Here is a 21,106-nt window from a genome sequence, read left to right as displayed (position 1 = left end):
GTGCAATACTCTATACACCACCTGTATACATTCCCTCCCCCAGTGCAATACTCTATACACCACCTGTATACATTCCCTCCCCCAGTGCAATACTCTATACACCACCTGTGTACATTCCCCCTCCAGTGCAATACTCTACACACCACCTGTATACATTCCCCTCCAGTGCAATACTCTATACACCTATACTCCACCTGTATACATTTCCTTTCCCCCTCCAGTGCAATACTCTATACACCACCTGTATACATTCCCCCTCCAGTGCAATACTCTATACACCACCTGTATACATTCCCTCCCCCAGTGCAATACTCTATACACCACCTGTATACATTCCCTCCCCCAGTGCAATACTCTATACACCTATACTCCACCTGTATACATTCCCTCCCCCAGTGCAATACTCTATACAACTGCCCGTTCAGAACAAGCTGCATGCTCATAGAAAATCATTAGCTGCCTTCACAATTGTGGAAGAAATCGATGGCAACAATGATCTTCGTAGTGGCTGCCACCCTGTAAAAGAACATAAACAGTTGGAAAATGTGTGTGGGAATTCGTCCCACTTTGAGGCTAGAGAGGGGGGACTGGACTGTCGGACATGCAGAAGACAACTAGGAAGATCTGTCCCTTACAGCAGACACAACAATGAGAGGGAGGCAAGTCGCAGAACTCCTACATTAACATTCACAAGACTAGTCTAGCTCATGCAAATCCAAAAGACCTACGTGGTCAAGGACCGATGTATTGTCACCCAAAGATTCCCACCCTCTTAGATTAATATTAGTGTAGCAGGTTGCGCAAATCGGGTAAAAAAGGTAGGCCCAATTTATGGCTAATCAGGACAGTTTTCTAATCCCATCAATCAGTTCGGTCAAAAATTGGAAGTATGAATACACACAAAATATTTTGAAGAGAAGAAGTTTAAGTTGGTTAGAATAGTGGTTGGGTCCATTAGAACTAGTTTTAGACAGCAGACTGACTCACATAGCAATAGGGAAAGACAGGCATCACAATGTTATTGATTATTCATAAAGCCATGACACAATGGCTACCTCTACACAGAAATAGTTGCAGGCACGTTAACGCTGATAGGCAATCTAGGACTAATGAACTGGAAATACACAGCAAATTGTATTCAATACCATCTCTCCTCCTGCACATTCATAGCAGATATAATCGTATCACTCTTTCTCAGAATATTATGGCTGGCCCAGTTATGCAAACACAAAGCACAGAGCATACATAATACTGTTTCCCCAGGATTGGCACACTGCTCTCGCTCAGCAATTCACAGCAGCGATTGCCAAGTAAATCTTCATGGCCTTCAAAATAACCAGCGCAATTGTATGCTCCCAGAAACCCCATCCATTACTGCACAGGGGAACTGTGCTATTTGCTTCTAGAATGCAATCTTACTATCCTTTTGGTGCCACACAAGTCCTCCCATGCACAAACGGCGCCAATCTTCTGGCATTTCCCTATCTGGCTCTGCCATCCCTTGCCACACCGCATTAATTCATAAAAGTTCAGGTATGGGTGTAACTCACTGTCACACTTGTATCCTTTTAATAATTCGCTTTCACCTGGCCAAGGATTAAGTTCCATTCATTTTGGTATTCAATATATATTTGCAGGAGCACTCCAGTGTTCAAGCGTCCCTCCAAACACTCACCAGCTTGTGCCGTCTCCTTCCAGTGATTGCTCCTCCTTCATCGCTGAAACCGGGAAACTCACCCTCTGGAGTTCAGCTTGTCTGCCGCATGAACGGCAGCAAGCAAAATGCTTCAGACTGCTGCTGACCCTGTACAACAGAGGCTGCAAAACCTACACAACTCACTGGCTACGAGCTGTGCAAGTTTTCTCGCCAGTTTGCCAGCGCCCTGACTCCTCGTCCAGTCCCAACACAGCTGTCGCCTCTCAAGCAGAGTGCCCTGCTGGTCTCTCACACACAGGCCTCCCTCCTACTCAATGTTCTGCTCCACTGGTTGATTTTTATACACCTGCAGCTTGTTGACAACCTGCTGGTCTAAATCTCTAAAGAGACTTAAAGGTACATACCTGACACTTACATGTCATCCCAGTACTATTACTTTATATGATGGGAACAGCGTTAAAATAACCTGTGAAGGTCAGAGAAATGGCCCATACCATGTCTCTCCTAAGGGTGGCCCACTCCCAGCTCCGCAGAACCCTTCACCCAGGTGATCCTTCCTTGCTTCTCCAGCGTCAGTATCCAAGAGCAATGGCCTGATGATCCAGGGGTTTAGGAATGACAATACCCTCAGGTTTCAGTAGTTACGTCCCAAGAACCAAGAGTGCATCATCACAGTGGTAATCTAGTTAAGATTAAAGGGGACACTACACAACAATAGCTGTCTGGAAATAATATTCATAATGTAAGTGCAAAGCAAACTCTCAGAAGCCCTTTGGAAGAATGGAAGAGACCTTTGAGGAAGACTATTTGCAAAGGCTACACCAAGGCAGCCCTCAAGGCTGTGCGAGGTGGGTCAGGAGAAGGTAGTCCCTCTTCTGACCAGACTCTCTTTGTTGAAGCTACTGCAAAGGAAGAGGTAAACACTGAGACAATTCACCAGGAGAAGGGAGACAGTGACCTTGTACATAAGTGGTAGGGTTAGAGTAGGTCTTTAGACAGTGGACAGGCACCTAAAATGATATTTGTTTAGGTAGGGATAACCCCATGGAGATAGGGAGAAGTAGGACCTTTACTTTATATCTAAAAAATAAAACTTGTTGAAACATGCCACCCCTCAAACAACATCAAAATGTCCACTGTGTGTCCAACTCCTTCTTCCGGCCCTCAACAAAGCCAATAGTTGCCCCAACCAACTTGAATCACAAGTTCTGTGGTAGTGCACAGGTCCTGGCTTGGACAACACATCACTCTGATTAACGTGTACAACTCTAACCTGGAAGATCATGGCTTTTCCATCTATTCTTCAAAACTGTACTGAGGTGTCAGAGTGTGGAATATGGGGCTCATTAATTCACCTTGGCCAAGAACAGGGTATAGCAGAACAGGGTATAGCTCTCTATCACCCAGATCTATCAGATGCCTGATATCATCTCCATCCAAGCTTTAGAGAGTACTGTGATGAATCGGTGCTATTCGTCCAGTCTCCCCAACGGTAAGCCACTCCCCTCGAGGGTAAACAGGTCAACAAGCACCCATAGGCCCTCTGCAGGGCTTTGGCAAAGTGGGACCTCACTGGGAGTGACTTCCCCGTTGGGGACGAGGACTCCCAACAAAGATTAAAAAACCCTACAATCTGTAATCTCAGCCTACACAGGGACCATTGCTATTAAAATAAAGCCATTTGAATTGATCTGCTGAATCCTCCTCAGACTTCACATTTTATAATCGGAAGCCTGTTACCTCTGGTTACAGAGAAGTGCCAACAGAAGAATGGAACGCAATCTTTACTACAATGTCAAGCAAATCCAATTGCCAAGTCCCAACCGGACAAAGGGACGAGTTATGAGGAAGAAAAACAAAGCACTACAAAGCCCATGACTGGCAAGCAAGAGGTCCCAAAGCACACAGAAAACGTTGACATTGAGCCTGTTGATTTAGCAAGTGTGTGCTCCCTCAAAGTTGGAAATCTCAAGGGAACAAGGTGACCTCGAAATTTACACATTGGTGAAGCTGAAGTCTACCACTCCAATGGGTACAAGCTTGGATGAATTGAGTGTCCAAGATTTTGTACAAGGAAACGAGAGACATCTGATTTTGGTTTTATGAGAACTGCTGACCTTTGTTTTCATTGGCAGGCATATGGATTTCCTTCATGAACACTGTTGCTGTGACCCAAGCATTTATTACGACACTGTTTGAGGAAGAGGAGTAGATGGCTCAAATACAAGATAAAAACATAAATCTTTGTTTTATAGTCAGACAGGTTAGGATGGAAGACTGTTTTCTAGCTAATTCTGACAATTTGCTGACCACGTTACTTTTAGTTTTGTAGGAAGGGAATCACATTTTAGCAGTACGACAAGTTCTATGTTATCCTTGTTTATGTGAATAAACACTGTAAACCATATCCTTTGGACCAAGTCATACTTGTGGTTCCATAGACTACTCCTCGTTGCATAACAAGTATTAATGCCTCGGGGGTTTGACAGCATTCTCAGGAGAGCCCTATTGCTCTCAAAATTGATGTTTCACTAGAATTGAATCTCCACCATTGGCATTTTTAATCTGGGGATGGTCCAATCAGATGCACTCTTACATGCTAGTTGAAAATAAATCTCTTCTTGGAGAGGATAACCTGTCCGTCACACTCTGCAGCTATTTTAATACCACTACAATGCACTCAAGTCAAATTGTGCATTAAATTATGGCAGAAGAAACCACAAACCTTATTCAATAATTTGACTGGGGGAGCTTACGAAATTGAACCCGCAGTTTTCTGTGAATAGTTACTAAATCCCAAACTAAATGAGTCAATCAAATACACAGTTAATACGTGGTAAGGTTTAGGGGTCAGGGTTTACCAAATTGAACCCCTCTGCCTGATTCAGCCCCCTCCTCACCTGAAGTCTCAAGGTCCGCGGGAGGGTTGAACTTCTTCTTCCACAGGGCTTTTTTCTTTTGTGGTGGATAGGGTCTGCCCCAGTAGGAAGCCACCCTGACCTAGATCAGAGAGTCTGGGGGGGCCTCTCTACCGGAACAAACCAATAGGGGGGGAAAAAGCCCGTCGGCATAAAAAAAACCCTCTGGGCAGGCGGAGAGAAGATGTGGACAAAGTCTTCAGGTAGATGAGGTCAGGAGCCAATGCAGTAGAAATACTATGGCGGGAGAGAGAGAGGTAAAAACAATAAAGTACTGGATACATGAATATAAGGAGAGGAACAGGAAGACCAGGGAACGGCTGATGAAGCTGGGTGGGCAAAGGAAGGAACAGAAACGGGTGTGTAAAGAAAAGAGTTTCACCCAGAAGCCTGACGCGATAGGGATGCAACGCGCAGTCTTCCGGGTGGAACAGACAGATAAGGCCATTGGCTGCCTGGTCTGAAAGACTAGACCGTCAATGTGTTACGGGGGAGGAACGTGGTGCAAAACTCAATGGCCGCCGAGGCGCCATTGAGTCCATACTCGCCACGGTCTGCATTCTAATGATGAAGCCTTGCTAGGTATTGCAAATGTAGAAGTCTTTAAACTGTATATTAAACTTTTTTAAATTTATGAATAACTGTATAAAAATGTTGTACACTCAGTTCAAGCCATCATACTTCAGCCACTAACGGCATTCATTAACCTACGTAACATCTGATCTGCTGCCACTTAAATGACATTCTGGGTGCCATTTTGATGTGGGCAGAGCTGTGGAATGATGATAATGTTGCACACATCAACACAGCAGCAAAGTGGTCTACATGTTTCCCTCCTCTCCCCAAAACCAAAATCACTCCCTTGCTCTTTCAGCTCCACCAGAGCCCCCAGTGACCGTGCAAATGGCAGCGGCAAGCACTCCGACAGTGAATTAGGATCTGCTGCCTCACATCAATTTACAGCACGCAGCCACATCCGCTCCCACCAGCTCATTGCTGCATATATGCCTGGACAGCCACCTCACCAAAATGTGCATGTGGGTGGAGATGGTGGCAACCCTGCGTGTTCCACCTGCTCCTTAAACCCGACTAGGCAGAACCCATAGTGCACAGAAAAAAATGGACTGCCTGGTTAAGTGCTAAGGATTTGCAATATTTGCTTTCAGCTCAGCATTTTAGGGGTTAAATTACCTCATGCATTATTATGGTTATTATAATTATTTTGTATTGGCATCATTATTTATGCGTGCAAACTGCACTATTACAGGGTGCTTCCCTACGCTTCCCATCCAGGCGAATGTGATTCACGCGGGTAGAATTGAGTCAAAGGTCTGGTTTTCTAGGCTCATCTCTGATTGAGGTTTAAATTCACATACAGTATGCTGCAGAAATAACTCAGCCCATGCATTGCAGGCCAACTCTCCGACATTGCTTTGCAGGGCGGACCTCGCGTGTAGGATGTTATGAAATATATTTCATGGGTCCAAAAGACTTATCACATTTTAGGAAACCACTAAAGGGACTTAATAGAGAGTTTGAAACATATAAAAAGGGCTGCTTGATCATGGAACACGGATTGCCTGGCACACCGCATGCTCCAGCTTGGTAGTCCCAAATACGCCGCACAGCTGCAGTTAAACGAGTCGGAGGAGCACCACTCTACCATGGCGTAATTGAAAGCGATGAGGGGGAAGTCTGGCATATGCTGTTCTACATCACACTCTTGGCAGGAGAGAGAAAAACAAACAGCCTGGGGAATATTTCCTACAACACTCATCACAGAAGAAAGGAACTCCAGTATCTCTCTGCTTTTGGGTATATCATCAAGAAATACACTATACCATATGTTATCACAGTTGTCAAAAAGCTACACCTCACCTTGCCCTATATTCACTGTTGTTTGTGGAGCAGGTTGAATTAGGTGGGTGCATACGAAGATCTTACCAACACATATATACAATTCACTTAGGATGTGTGTGCATTTGGAACTAGGCATATGCAAAGCTTTCCTCCTGAGAATCGGGTTTAACTTACTTTAGGAGAAAACATTCATTATTTCAAAAATGCCCTTGGCCCTGTACAGAATGTCTGATGCTGACTGCCAGTGTATCCAAAATTTGAGTCCATGCTAATCACTATATATGGTGGAATGCTACATTTCAATGTTAGGGTGAAGGTTGTGATCCCAGTATCCATTATGTTCCTACAGTGCTTGGTGGTTTTTAGCTAAGTATCCAAGAGCCTTCAATGGTGCTCTTTGTCCCATGCCTCTTGCTCACTGTTCAATATGAAATGATAACCTGCCATCATAACATGATTTATATAATTATTATGCATTTTATAATTTACTTCACTCCTCAGAAATACAAGTGTAGAGGAGCAGGAGATCCCGTCCCCTACCTCCCTTGTATTGCAAACGTGAGACCGGGCCTTGTCTGACTCAGCGTACCAATACTGCAGGGAGTGTTTGGAAGAAAATACACATTGAGGCAACCTTATCGAATATATCCACAAGGTAATGATGGCCTGCAGGAAGAGATCCCTTACCAAATATGAATGATATCACAAGAAAGTGTGCATGAACTCCTAAGGTGACCTTTAAAGGTGTAAAATAAGAATATTACACAATCAAAAATTCAGAACAAATCAGAATCATGAAGAATGTACAGACACTGAAACGCAAGATAGATCAAGTCATCGTATAGGCTAGCTACAAGCAGTGAATAGAATGCACGCAAAGCCACCATTGTACAGAAGCTTGACGTTGATGATATGAAATAAATAAGCCAAAAAACATGAAAGGGGAACAAAAAGCTGTTATGCAGTTCAAAAATAGGTTTCTGGAGCAGCATGATGAGGCTGCCTGGCCTGAAATCAAGATCCTAGAAATCAAGGTCAGCTCTCTACTCGGAAGAGAACAAGTGTGCAGGGGATGAATCCTCTCACGTTAAGGTGCAAGAAAGACCACAAAGGATGCCAAGTCTTATTCATTTAAAACATTCACATGAGCCAAAGATGGAAATAGGGCTTGAACCTAGAGTTCCAGACGCAATAGGTGAGAATAATCTGCAAGGCCAAGTACAAAGACAATTTCATGGAAGAAGGCATGCATGATGAGAGATGTTGCACTAATTGGGTGGTGATGTAGTGACATATCCTATTTCCCTAACGCTGGGTCTTGGCTTATGTGTTGCTAAATGACCCAAATGTTGAAAACACAGCACGAGTGTGCCAAACCAATTGTATTATTTTGTATAACGAAGGACCTTATAGCTTGAAAATCCAATGAAACGCTGTGTACCAAATGTTTCAGAAATGACATGTCTGAAGAGGTAGCCATAAGTTGTCCATATGATAAAGGAGAGCCAATAACAATCCTAGCTTCTATATGATTGTATATCTACAGGTGTCCCTTAACCATTCCCAACCCCGATAGGTTTTGTACTATTGACACATAGGATAACATCACTATGATGCACACAAAAAATACATACCATTATTTTGTGCAAAAATCGATGAGAAAAAACATACATCCGTCAATGTTAGTTGTAACCTCCCAGTTTTAGATAATTGCTAATCAAACAGACACTTGCCATCTTTCTGACTACACAAAAGCCACCCCTGAGGAGAGAACACAGAATAACCAAAGATGGCAAGAAGCAACTCAGACTAATGAATCAGGGGTGTAAGGCAATAACTAGGTTGTTCTTTACAAGGGCATGTTCTTGGATGCAAAAATAGATTATTGTAACCGAGCCACTCTCTAGGGCCCAAAGATAGACTAAGATTGGGAGTTAGCAACCAATAATACCTTTCTCTCTTCTTAGTGGTCTGGCAGCACCAAAACAGACTTCTTTGTGCCATGCGAGCAATTCAAAGATCAGGAGAGGCCAAAACCCAGCACCTGGAGGTCCTGCTCATCAAAATGTGTCAAACGGTTCTCAAAACAGAGCTCTACACAGTCAAACAGCTGAAAGAGTACGATCCCGGCTGTCTTGGCTCTCAGGTTGCTGTGAGTCCTGTGAAGAATCCTGGGCTCCATACCCTCCCCTGAGGCTAGGGAGGTGAGCCTACTACATAAAAGACTCCCTAGGGTCTGGGCAAGAGGGACCTCACTGGGAATGACTCCCCTTCGGGGAAAAAGACTCCCACTTGGGAAATGTTATAACAGCGCCAATGTTCCACCTATTGTTCAGCATTCAGTAGAGCAGATGACGATATTACTGTAATAAGGCACTCACACATGTATGGTTTCGCTGATGACCCCTCCTTAAAGAAGCCGCCCCAGGACCAATTAAAAGGGGTTCCTCAATTTAGAGATTGCCATCTAAGGGATAAAGCCCTTACCTAGGGAGAAACAGAGCTAACGTGAATCCAGCTACCCCGAAGGTAGCCACTCAGAGCACACGTCGCCACTACAGTGCAGAGGTGATGCAGCACCAGGACGTGGTGGGTGGAGAGCCCATGCAACATTATCGAGCAAAGGAGTGTCGGAGTGCTGCAGCTCCAAGGTTTCTGCCTGCAAGAGACCAAAATACCACATACACGTGAGAACAAAATGCCTGAGAGAAGGCAGCCACGTGGAAAGCAGCCAAAATAAGACACAAGCAACCAGCATCCAGGCCACAAAAGGAGACCAAAGAACTGCAGGTAGTCAGTATACAATAAGAAAATGGAGGAGTGCGGTTTCAACTCCACAGTACAACTTGAGAGACTCTACAAAACAAAGCCTTTCAAGTAGCTCAAGGGCCACACGAGCATAACGAATACGACAGGGCCAACATTGTGGCCCCGTCAAGAGGTGGGAGCCCATCCGAACCCAACACGGGTACCTCAGTTCAGGTAGGCCCTCTCCCCACCCCTTCTTACTTGCAGTGATGGCGGCCTCTAGGCCAAAGAAGCAGAGCAGTGACGTGCACTTCAATGCCAGAGATTGCAGAGGCATAACTGTCAAGGGGTGGCTCAAATGCCACAACACCAGCCACAGGACGTAGCAAAGAGAGATACACCACCAAAGGGTGCCACATTCATCACAACGCAGTCAGGGAGTCTGCAACCACAAGGCGCCCCGTTAGCCCAACAGAGATTATCTTAAATAATAAACAAAGAACCCACCAAAGACATTTTTTCCCCACTATACCACCAGAAAATATTATTATTTAAAAAGGCCCTGAGCCCTACAACATTCATGGACTCTGGCAGGGTCACTGTTGTAAAGCGGCAGGCTTTACCAGCCCTTTCATGCCAACCCATGATCTCCCCGGTCACACACCCAGAGCCAGGTAAGCTATTTGATAAGGTTAATGGCCAATCCTATGAGGGAAAAGCCAGTGTGAATGCTTTGGTGTGGGTCAATTGGGCAAGGACAGAAAGCAATGCAGCACCTGTCTTCACTTCACAACTGGAGGATTTTGGAAAGGACTGCTCTCCCAACGGAGTCAAAAACAATTCTTCTTTAGGGGCTGAAGTCCAGAGATGAATCCAAGAAGTGGAGGGAGACCGCTCAGGTGATTGGTTTAAAACTCTGTGTCATCCAGCAAAGAGGAGTACAGATCACTAGCAAGGAATGCGATGGTGGGTCTAATGGAGGGGCGCCCCCCCTTATTGACTAAGCGCCCGGCTCCAGATTCTTTAACTCTGGCTTGCCATCCATACCCAATTACCCAATATGACCTAAATCACCGTTCAGTTCGAGCAATCTTCTCTGACATTCCTCAGTTGGAAGATATTATGTCAACAGACATAGCCCTTGTTGAGTTTACAAAAGATATCACCTTATCCTCTGTAAGACTGTGGATAATATCCAGAGTCGTACAGAACACAATATGGTTAGCAAAAGAATGCCTTTTCAACATGGGGTTTGTGATCTTAGCAGAGGAAGTCCAGATGCTGAAAACAGTATGATAAAGTGTCCAACAATTGGAGAGGGTGCCATCTTAAATACCTCTCAAATATACAACACACACGTCAATCCAAACTTTTGTCCCTGCAGAGGAGGTGGCGTCCATAAATAACTAGCATTGCCAAATCAAAACATCAATCTACTGCTAATTAGTTGGAACACTAGAGGTTTGAAACATTTGCTGGACAACTCTAAAAACCTCACGGAATACAATATAGTAATGTTCCAAGAAACATTGCTCATGAAACACCCTCTGTGGGATGGCTATGATGTTTTTCTAAATGCAGCAAGTAAAACCCATAATGGGCGTCCTACCTCAGTCCTTCTTATAGAAAGCAAAATGGATTCTGGGACCTGTGCTGAAGAACGGGCAACACCAAATGGTTTCATGCAAATGGTAAAAATCACAACTCAACCCTGTGTGTATGCAATCATACATTTGTATTGGAATACAGGGGCCATATGGGACTCGCAATTCATGGAGGATCTCAATGATTTAATGGTGCAGACATCGCAAGATGCAACGATCAACCATATAATTATGGCAGGTGAGCTTATTTTGAATTCCATTGAAAAAACAGCCATAAAGACCACCAATAGAATAAGATCATGGACTCACTTAACCAAAATCTTTAATCTGCTAATGCTCAATGGATCATGTGCATCGCATATATATCCCAAGTAGCTCAAGGTTCCCAACCAGACAACACTTACTATAGCAAGGGGTTACACATTGTAGAGCGCAATCCAGCAAAATCAGTCAGTCTGAAACACCCATTACATTGTTATGACAATGAACTAAAAATCTGAAAAGCCAAATTTAGAGCAGATAAATGCGAGGCTTTGAAACATACCATAGAAACCAGGTGTGCTTCTCTCACTCAAATTAAGACCCAATACAAAAACTGGCTGCGAACAAGACCTGCCATACTTTATCAAAAAGATAACGCACACATGTTAAAAACTCTACAATCTAAATACACAGCAAGGACTTGGGCTATTCTTAATTTAACGTCCCAAGGTAATCAAAGGACCGTTCAGGGAAATTGTGTTATGGAAGGCAAATGGGTAAAACATTTCGCTGAGCTTTATGCAACACCACCTAATGGTGTGAGCCTTGACTCTTTCTCATTGCGACTCAATTCCATCTATCATTTCATCTTCTGGACATATCGCTATGTATAAGATCTATCAGTCGGTCAAGAGCTTGTATTCCGGCTGGCCTTTCGAACTATATGTTTAAACAACATCCGGCCATGTGGCCAAAAATTCTCTTTAACATCTTCACTCTAGTGAATCAATCCCAGACGCTTCCACAGACATGGAGACAGTCTCTAACTGTCCCTATGTATAAAAAGGGAGACCGACAATTCCCAAATAGTAATAGGCCTATAGCGTTGTTAGACGCACCCAGTAAAATCTTCTCCCAAACCCTCCTAAAAGAATTCCATCGACGGGTAATGAACACGGAATTATTGGATCCTTTTCAGGCTGGATTCGTGGTAGGAATTGGCACGATCCCAGACATCATGGTTCTACATTTCATTAAATCTAAATATGCGACCCAAAATCCATTTTTATATATCACATTCATTGACTTTAAAGTCACGTTTCATTCCATCGATAGAGTCTTACTCTATCAGAAATTAAGAGACTACAATTGCCCTTCCTCCCTACTAGCACTAATTATGCTTTTGCATACAAACACCTCTATGCATGTCAGGCTAGCATTGGATGGAAGCCTCTCTACCTATATTCGGACACAAAGAGGTCTCAAGCAGGGATGCATTTTAGCATCAACATTATTTAACATGTTTATTCTTGATTTAAGACATGCATTCTCACAAACCATGTGCGATGCTCCAAAACTAGGTAGCCAACCAATCAGTCATCTTCTGTATGCAGATGATCTTATGCTTTTGTACCAGACTATGCTAAACACCCTAAATCAGTACGTCTGTAAGAATAATCTTACCATAAATACAACCAAGACACAAATCCAGGTTTGCTAGAAGAACGCAAAGACCAGTATTAATCGATTTCAATGGTACCTGGGTAGTAAAACACTTGAGAGAGTTCTGCTGTATAAGTACTTGGGAGTTGCAGTAACAAACAGCCTCAAAGATCATGAACATGAATGGCAAACTCAATGTAAGCTACCAGCCTTAATAGCCCAAGCTAAAATATTAACTTACAGATTTGCTAAATATTCCTATGAACATATTATCTTGTTCTATAAACAAAAACCAGTCCCGGTACTAACATATGACTCTGAAGCTTGTCTAACGAAGAATCGTAAGTATTGGGATTTGCTTGAATCCAAGTTCTGGAAAAATGTATTGCAACTCCCAAATAGCACCTCACGAGCTGCAATTCGTTTTGAACTAGGTTTGGCTATGCTGCATTCCCAAGTACAATGGAAGAGGTGATCTTTATTCAAAAAATGCTTCCTAAATCTATTGTCAACAAACATCGTGGGAATCCTATCATGACATCTGTTAGCAGCGAAAGACTCCTTCCCTAGCTCCTGGTATCAAAACACCTTGAACACTCTTGCTTATGCAGACATCTCCCTCGATATGTTAATATATAATCCTACTACGGCCAAAATCAAATTATTGCTTTCAATTGGATCATCACACTACAAAAGTGCACATTTGTGAAAGATTTTGATATCAATCTTTTTGGACACAAAAAATTGGCAACTCTAGTGTATTATCTGCATAAAAGCCCCTCACCTTATATATGTAAACTATATCTACGTTTTAGATTCACTTTGTGGCACACACGAGACATACTAGCCACAAGGTGACAAATTTCAGAGGAACACAACCACTGTCTATGGTGCAATGATAAATCGCAAAGAGAAACGTTGCATCACTGCTTAATAGCATGCACAAATCTTGTAGAGACGCATAAAAAAACGTTGGGAGAGTCACACTCCCACCAATCCCAATGAATCGGGCTGAAGCATAGCAATGGCTATTCACCAATAGCAATTGGTCAGTATGAATTGCCATCATACAGTATCTTGATACAATATTCAAAGTAGAAAACAAATGGGATGAGACGTGATAAGGATGAAAGGTGAAGTCTTTCACCATATGATTTGTAAAAAGGGAATCCAGTTTAGGCTCTTAAAGATCATGCTTGGTTCTGGTGAGACAGGGTTCCATATTCTTACAAAGGAAATTTTAAATGTTGTCTGAAATGCAATTGTAACAATTATTTATGCATTACAAATGATGCAATTGAGTGGGAGCACGAAAGGCTCACCCTATGCAAAAAGTGCAATTGCCTAACCAAGTTCTATAGAAATGAAAATTCTATTTAAATGTATTTCTTTTTAGATAATGCTTTGATATCAGTGTTATCCTGTTTTCTTGGCTTTGTAAATGATGATTTTAAGCATGAAAATGTAAATGATGCAAAACTGTCTATGTAACTTTCCTTTTGAAAGGTTTAAAATTATGAACCAACCAAAATAAAAAAAATGTAAATATTTTTTTAAAAAACCTAGCCTGCTTAAGGGTCCATTCCTTGATCAGTAGACGTTGCCTTCCAACTGCACACCCAAAGTGCTTTGTGTACTGGAAGTGGAGGGGACAGGAATGAAAGATAGAGGCACAGAGGAGCAAGATGGGGGAATCTTCTCTGTCTGTCTACACTAACACTGCCCCTACCTTCTTAATACAGTCAAAAACATTTTGATATGCAGTGCGTGAAGCAGCAACTGGAGTGAGGCTACTCATTTTGAGGATGGGTGTGCCCTTTAATTCCTGTTCCGGGGACAGCATCCTGTGGAGAGGTCATCTCTATGGGGAGGGTGTTACGTGCTGTCAGAAAGGAACAAAGAGAGGAAATCACCCAGGCCACCGTCTAGCCTGCAACTACAGGAGCAGCCTCTCTTTGGAGAAGACACATCACGCTTCCACAGCAAAACTGGGCTCACGGAGCCGACCCATGTGTGATATCAAATTGATACATTTACAGTTGTGTGCACCAACAGAGCAATTTTGCAGTTATGTAGTGTTTGAACCAAGGGTGTATATGTGAACTGCAGCTGCAGCAGTATAGAGACTTCTCTGTCACTGCAGCTGTCAAATGGACACCTGTGACCTCTGAACCTGCTCTGTGACTAATTATTAGATTAACCTCTCAGAGATTTAACTACCCACATCCTTTTATTAATTATTAACCCTAAAAAGCCATGCCATAGAGTACAAACATTCCTTCCACGGCTGGCCTTGCTTCACAGTACTGATGCATGTATGATATCAGTCTGATGCGTGCCTTCCTATAGTTAGGTGAATTACTATCCCCCATACCCTAAGCCCAGGTACAGCATCATGTTTAAAGATGAAACTGCCGCCAGAAGAGCAATTCCTCGTGATTATGTGGTTTCGGAACAGGGGTGCAGATTCTAAATGCAGCCTGTGTGTGGAATTGACTCAGCTGTCAAATGGACCTCTGTGACCCTTAGACTTCCTCCCTGCTACTGGAGATTGGGTGCCGGACATCAGGACACTGATCCAGCAAGGCCCGTGTCATCTATGCTCTTGGCATGGAGCTTACAAAAGGGAGATCAGATTAGCAGATCACCTTTTCAAAGATGGAATTATCTGCGTTATTTCATTAATTCATACAAATAAAAATGCTCATGGCTTCTACACCCGAGCCTCACAGGTGTATTTTTGTACTGCATTCTATTTAGTTATTTGCGCATATCGCGTGTGTCGTTAAAGTGCAGATATTTTATACAACCTTCATTGGACATTCCATTAGTTTGAACCGTTATACTTCGCTGTTTTGGGTCGCTACTGAACCATATTCACACTCCTCTTGAGAGTACCACCTTCCCTCAGTCCACGTTACCATAAACGGCAAAGGGGGGGCATCTCTTAACTGCCCCGTTTTACCTTTAAGATCGGGATCACTCTTGTTTCGTAAGGTGTGAGTGCCGGGAACCCACTACTCATCCTTTTAAATAGAATTGTTAATAGTATTTTTTCTGAGCATTCCGGCCCCTGTGACTCATGTTCTCGACCGGCATACTGTGACCAGGGCTTTGTGAAGTCATCTCTAGCAGCGAGGAAACAGTCTCGAAGCAGAACCGGCTTCTCAGGGCACTAATGTTTAATTAATCTCCACATTAATACTTAACCATTCCTCCTAAATGTCGTCCAAAGCAAATGTTCAGTTCATTCAGGCATATCTTGGGTGGCAAACACAGTCACCATGTCTCCAATGCTTCGGCTGCTCTCCTTACAAATTGCTCACGTAGGCGGTCTAACAACCTGTGTATGTCCTACCTGTCTTCCAATGAGAGCAGAGTTGCTCACGTAGGCGGTCTAACAACCTGTGTATATCCTACCTGTCTTCCAATGAGAGACGACTTGCTCACGTAGGCGGTCTAACAACCTGTGTATGTCCTACCTGTCTTCCAATGAGAGCAGAGTTGCTCACGTAGGCGGTCTAACAACCTGTGTATATCCTACCTGTCTTCCAATGAGAGCAGAGTTGCTCACGTAGGCGGTCTAACAACCTGTGTATGTCCTACCTGTCTTCCAATGAGAGCAGAGTTGCTCACGTAGGCGGTCTAACAACCTGTGTATGTCCTACCTGTCTTCCAATGAGAGAAGACTTGCTCACATAGGCGGTCTAACAACCTGTGTATATCCTACCTGTCTTCCAATGAGAGAAGACTTGCTCACGTAGGCGGTCGAACAACCTGTGTATATCCTACCTGTCTTACAATGAGAGAAGACTTGCTCACGTAGGCGGTCTAACAACCTGTGTATATCCTACATGTCTTCCAATGAGAGAAGACTTGCTCACGTAGGCGGTCTAACAACCTGTGTATATCCTACCTGTCTTACAATGAGAGAAGACTTGCTCACATAGGCGGTCTAACAACCTGTGTATATCCTACATGTCTTCCAATGAGAGAAGACTTGCTCACGTAGGCGGTCTAACAACCTATGTATATCCTACATGTCTTCCAATGAGAGAAGACTTGCTCACGTAGGCGGTCTAACAACCTGTGTATATCCTGCCTGTCTTACAATGAGAGAAGACTTGCTCACGTAGGCGGTCTAACAACCTGTGTATATCCTACCTGTCTTCCAATGAGAGCAGAGTTGCTCACATAGGCGGTCTAACAACCTGTGTATATCCTACATGTCTTCCAATGAGAGAAGACTTGCTCACGTAGGCGGTCTAACAACCTGTGTATATCCTGCCTGTCTTACAATGAGAGAAGACTTGCTCACGTAGGCGGTCTAACAACCTGTGTATATCCTGCCTGTCTTACAATGAGAGAAGACTTGCTCACGTAGGAGGTCTAACAACCTGTGTATATCCTACATGTCTTCCAATGAGAGAAGACTTGCTCACGTAGGCGGTCTAACAACCTGTGTATATCCTACATGTTGTGTAATTTGTGTTTGTCCACCTTCCCCTTCATGTCAAATCACAATAACAAGGACTTTTTACATTAGAACCCCAAGTTTTCACCCCTCAACAATTCCTTGGTCCTTATTCTAAAGAGAATGGATAACAACCCCTTTATTCTATTTGTTTATTTATTTTGTCATTTGTATAGAGCACAAAACCTGGTGCTGTCTAGGCGCTATTTGCTTAAGAGGGCTGGTTACAGTGGTTGCTTGCACAGGTAATAGGTTACAGATATGGCATGATTATCTTACTCGGGTAACAGGTCACAGCAGTGGTTACAGGCAGGTTTCAGACCTTAGTCACATAAGATCCAACGCGAGAATGCATTGGGTAACCAAGTTACGTGCCAGGCATTGGGTTGTAACATTGCAGAAGCCGCGCCTCATGGTACGAGGGGCTCCAGTTAATGGCACGAAATGAATTCAGCGCACAATCCCTAAGCGAGTTGTTCTGCGAGTAGAATTGCATGCAAACCAATCTTGCAACACAATGTTGACATGCAAGGACACGCAGCTCGGGTGGAGTTACTAAAACACACATTTCACTTGGAAATGGAAGTGAAGGGCTTCTGCGCTTCAGTAAAGCAGAATTTTCATCCACGCGCGGCCCAGTGTTCCCTGTCAGAACTGTTTGGACATGTCCTTCTAGTGTGGCACGCGCCACTTCTGCTCCAGGAAACACCCTCAGGAACTCTGCGTGTTTTCCTGTTCACGTAATTCTGCGCCGTAGACAGCACACACACGTCATTTTAAACATGTGAACGATCAGAGCAAGGAAACCGATTTTTTGGTTTGGCGAGTGCCGTCCTGGTGACTCACAAAGCTGTACATATAGTCCATACCTGAGTTTCGGTCCACAGGTAAGTGACTTATCGCCAAATGCTTCTGAAAAGGGTACACATGCTCCGTGGGGCCTCGTGTTCCGTGAGTTTTGGGGGCACACAATGGCCAAACATCACTTAATCATTCAAGCATGCCATGTCAAATGTCTCCCCGATTCTTCCGCACATGGGAGATTGCAAAGAGTTGGACCCGTTTGCAAACCACACGGAATTCAAGCCTTAATACCTTTCATTGGACTAGGCCAGGGCAGGCAGCGGGCTGTGATCCAGCTGGGCATTTATTTCTTTATATATTTCATTTCGTCTTTTTCCCCACATGCCCATATGTGTAATGACCTTTCACCCAAGCATGGCCGTAGTGTTGGATGTTTGGTGGCTAGGTGAACTTTGCCTTTGGCAAGACTCCATTTACTGTGCAGCATGCGCCGGGATTCTGAGCGTGAGAAGGCCCCAGGCAGAAAGTAAGCATTTGCATAAGGTGAGGGCCGGTCGGGTCGGGACCGCATTTCTCTTTAGCCAACCCCCGCATCAAAATGTCAAACCCGTTTTAGAGGCGAGAAACTGAAAGCTTCTTTCCTTATCTAAACATCATGTGAAAACTGAAGGCGCAGAATGCAAGTGTAAACACATATATGTTACTGGGCGGTGCCCACATAGACCTGACTTGCTTAGAATTGGTGAGGAGTAAGTCTCAGTGATTATTGTTGACTCTTACTCAGAGTAAGACTGAGTTACTCGTAGGGGAACTTCACACCGTCCGTTCCCCATTTTACCTGGGAGCAGGTGATCTGCTTCCCGTCTGTTTCCTCCCCTACTTGCTACTTATTTACCCCTACTCCCTATTTCCTCCCCGCTCCCTTGTAGCTCGGCTTCCCTCTCCATTTACATCCCTCTTTGACTAGGAAATTGCTCCATTGTTTCTCAAAGCTAAGCCGTAGCTCAATCAAGATCTGAATAATACTACAAATCAATTCTTCACTGGCTGGGGCTCTTTGGAGGGTTGCAAACACAACTCCCCTTGGAGGGTTACAACCAGAACTCCCCTACATCATTTCTCCATCTTCACGGTTTCCTTATGTTGATTTCTGTAGTATACCTTAACACTCTAGGAGGCGGTTAATGATACTGAATCGCCTGCCCTCAAAGGAAGATTTCTTCACTTCAGTCTCAGAGCATTCAAAAATGGAGAACGTTTGAGTACGTAAGCGACTGCAGAGTAAAGCGCTTCTGTTCATCACTTGAGTCGTGTAGATGTATGGTGGAGCACTAATGTGGCGGGAGGAGATCCATGATCATTTGGGAGGAACGGTTAAGTCAATGTCTCTAGGGATAAGGCTATCTAGGCTACTTTCCAATGAGGTGTCTGCCAAACCGATATGGTGTGCCATGGCTGATCTATAGTTATGGAGCAGGCAGTGAACGGGAAAATCTTTAGCAGTGGCAAAGGGGATTTCAATAGGACGTTGTTGGATATGCATTCGGTTATGAGGTTCGAGTCTTTAGTTTTCAGAGTTGGAGCTTGAATGAGATCAGAGTGGTATTTTGGAACAGGAGGGAATTGGGTGCTTTATTTCTGGTCATAAGATGTATGAAGGGTGAGGATTGAGGTGGGACCTTCTATAGTCATGTTCATGGAAGGGTCGTGTATCTGAGAATGAATAGTGTGTATCCCTCAACCCAAATCGTATCTCTTCCGGATCTGTAAGATTGCTTCTATATATAGATAAACTTTGCTCTGTAGCTTTTTAGGTCTTTTGGTTTCTTTCGCTCGCTGGGGTGTTTTGGAAATTCACATTGGTCAGGTTTTCTAAGGGGATGACAGGTGATCGTGAAGTGGGTGTGACAAAGCCATTTCCTTGTTCGACCAATGTGTAGAGGAGGTCCCAAATAAAGCCTGCACTCCAATCACCCATTTTTAAGTGCCAGGAACGTTCACACCGAGATATTTGACGTATGATGAGCAAATAAACCAGCAGAGAGCCGTAGTAAGGCTCTGTCCAGTACCTACCAAATGAACAGCACCTATTGAAGTACCATACCAAGGAAACCAAGGACAGTAAGGTATCCATTGAGAAAACCATATCAACAAATGAAAAAGAATGATGATTGTCTGAGCACAGAACCTGAAGAAACCAAAAAGGTCTTAATGGAAGACCAATGGTGACGTCACAAGAACCTAAAACTGACTCACATGTAGAAGAAATGACAACCAGAGAATGACATAAAGAGACAAAACGCAATGAACAAGGATATTGTGAACTTAGAGTGTAAAGGCGATGTCAAATGAAAGAAGCTTAAGCTGTAAGCATGCCAAAGATTTTTCACCAGTTTACACATGTACATACGCTTGGAACCGCAAGAAAGCTAAGAGAATCATGCAGCTTGCTACGCTTAGTAGAGGGATAGTAGAGGGATAGTGCGGCAAGCGGCATATACATATCTACCTCAAATAAAGCACTTTATATGAAGTATACCTCCACTTTGCACAAAAAGCAGAATCAACAAAATTACAAAAGGACAGTAAACGAAATCAGGAGCTGAGCAGCAGAAACGAAACTCAGCAGAGGCAACTCGTGCCTAAGGAACCATGGTCGTATCCATCAAAATGAACGAGCAGTAGCTACAATCAACTGAAGCGAGGACCAGAATATACTGCTTTGAAGGGGCAAGATAAGAAGGAGAAGGCAGGTGTTGGGTAAACATAAAATCAAATAGACTAATCGTTGAGGAAAATGCAAATCCACAGTGTCTGAATCATGTGACCAGCCAAACGAACAGATCAAGACCACCACACCTACGCATGGCTGTGAGCCAGGGGGAGATATTGGGGAAGAAGATGCATCTCAAGGTCAAACCATGTGAAATAATTGACACATAGCCACTAAAGTAATGATTCATTGGAGGAAGGCCGGGTGAGTTGAGGGGCACCCTGCACCTTGCCAACCATTCTGCGTGGAAAAGTATGTATGGGGTTGGTGCCAATCCAATCACAAAGGACCAAATAATCTAGGTTCATATAGTTAGTAGAACCAATAGGACGTCGTACTTTTACTGACGTCTGCAGTAGTCATTTTGAAGGAAGAGCTTAGATGCCCACCTGACAAGTGTTTACCCAATCCCCTCACTCCCTTACCATATACAGATATAGTACCTATAGTAAAGTCACCTTTTCCTAACCAATAGAATTGCATGTCAACTTTTGTGTGTTACACGTCAAGGATGACACATTTTTAGTATTAATGTTAGGATTTTTATGAAGTTCAAGTGAAATGGAAGATCACACCCTTGCTAATATTCACAACTCCCCGTTTTTTGTACTTGTCATTAAACGG

General features: G+C 43.6%; 1 long non-coding RNA gene across 1 annotated transcript in view; it reads left to right on the top strand.

Moving 5' to 3' along the window:
- The window catches only part of LOC138513195 (uncharacterized), a 271,831-nt gene extending 257,843 nt beyond the window's left edge, over nt 1–13,988 (top strand). Inside the window, exon 6 of the long non-coding RNA XR_011281728.1 lies at nt 3,410–13,988. This is a non-coding gene — a long non-coding RNA (uncharacterized lncRNA). The remainder of the gene's footprint in view (nt 1–3,409) is intronic.
- The last annotated feature ends 7,118 nt before the right edge of the window (nt 13,989–21,106 follow it).

This window comes from Ambystoma mexicanum, chromosome 12 (assembly GCF_040938575.1).
Source record: "Ambystoma mexicanum isolate Mex_15411 chromosome 12, UKY_AmexF1_1, whole genome shotgun sequence".
Classification (NCBI taxonomy): Eukaryota; Metazoa; Chordata; class Amphibia; order Caudata; family Ambystomatidae; genus Ambystoma; species Ambystoma mexicanum.
The sequence above is the reverse complement of the archived record's forward strand: the minus strand, read 5'-3'. Positions and strand labels throughout refer to the sequence as shown.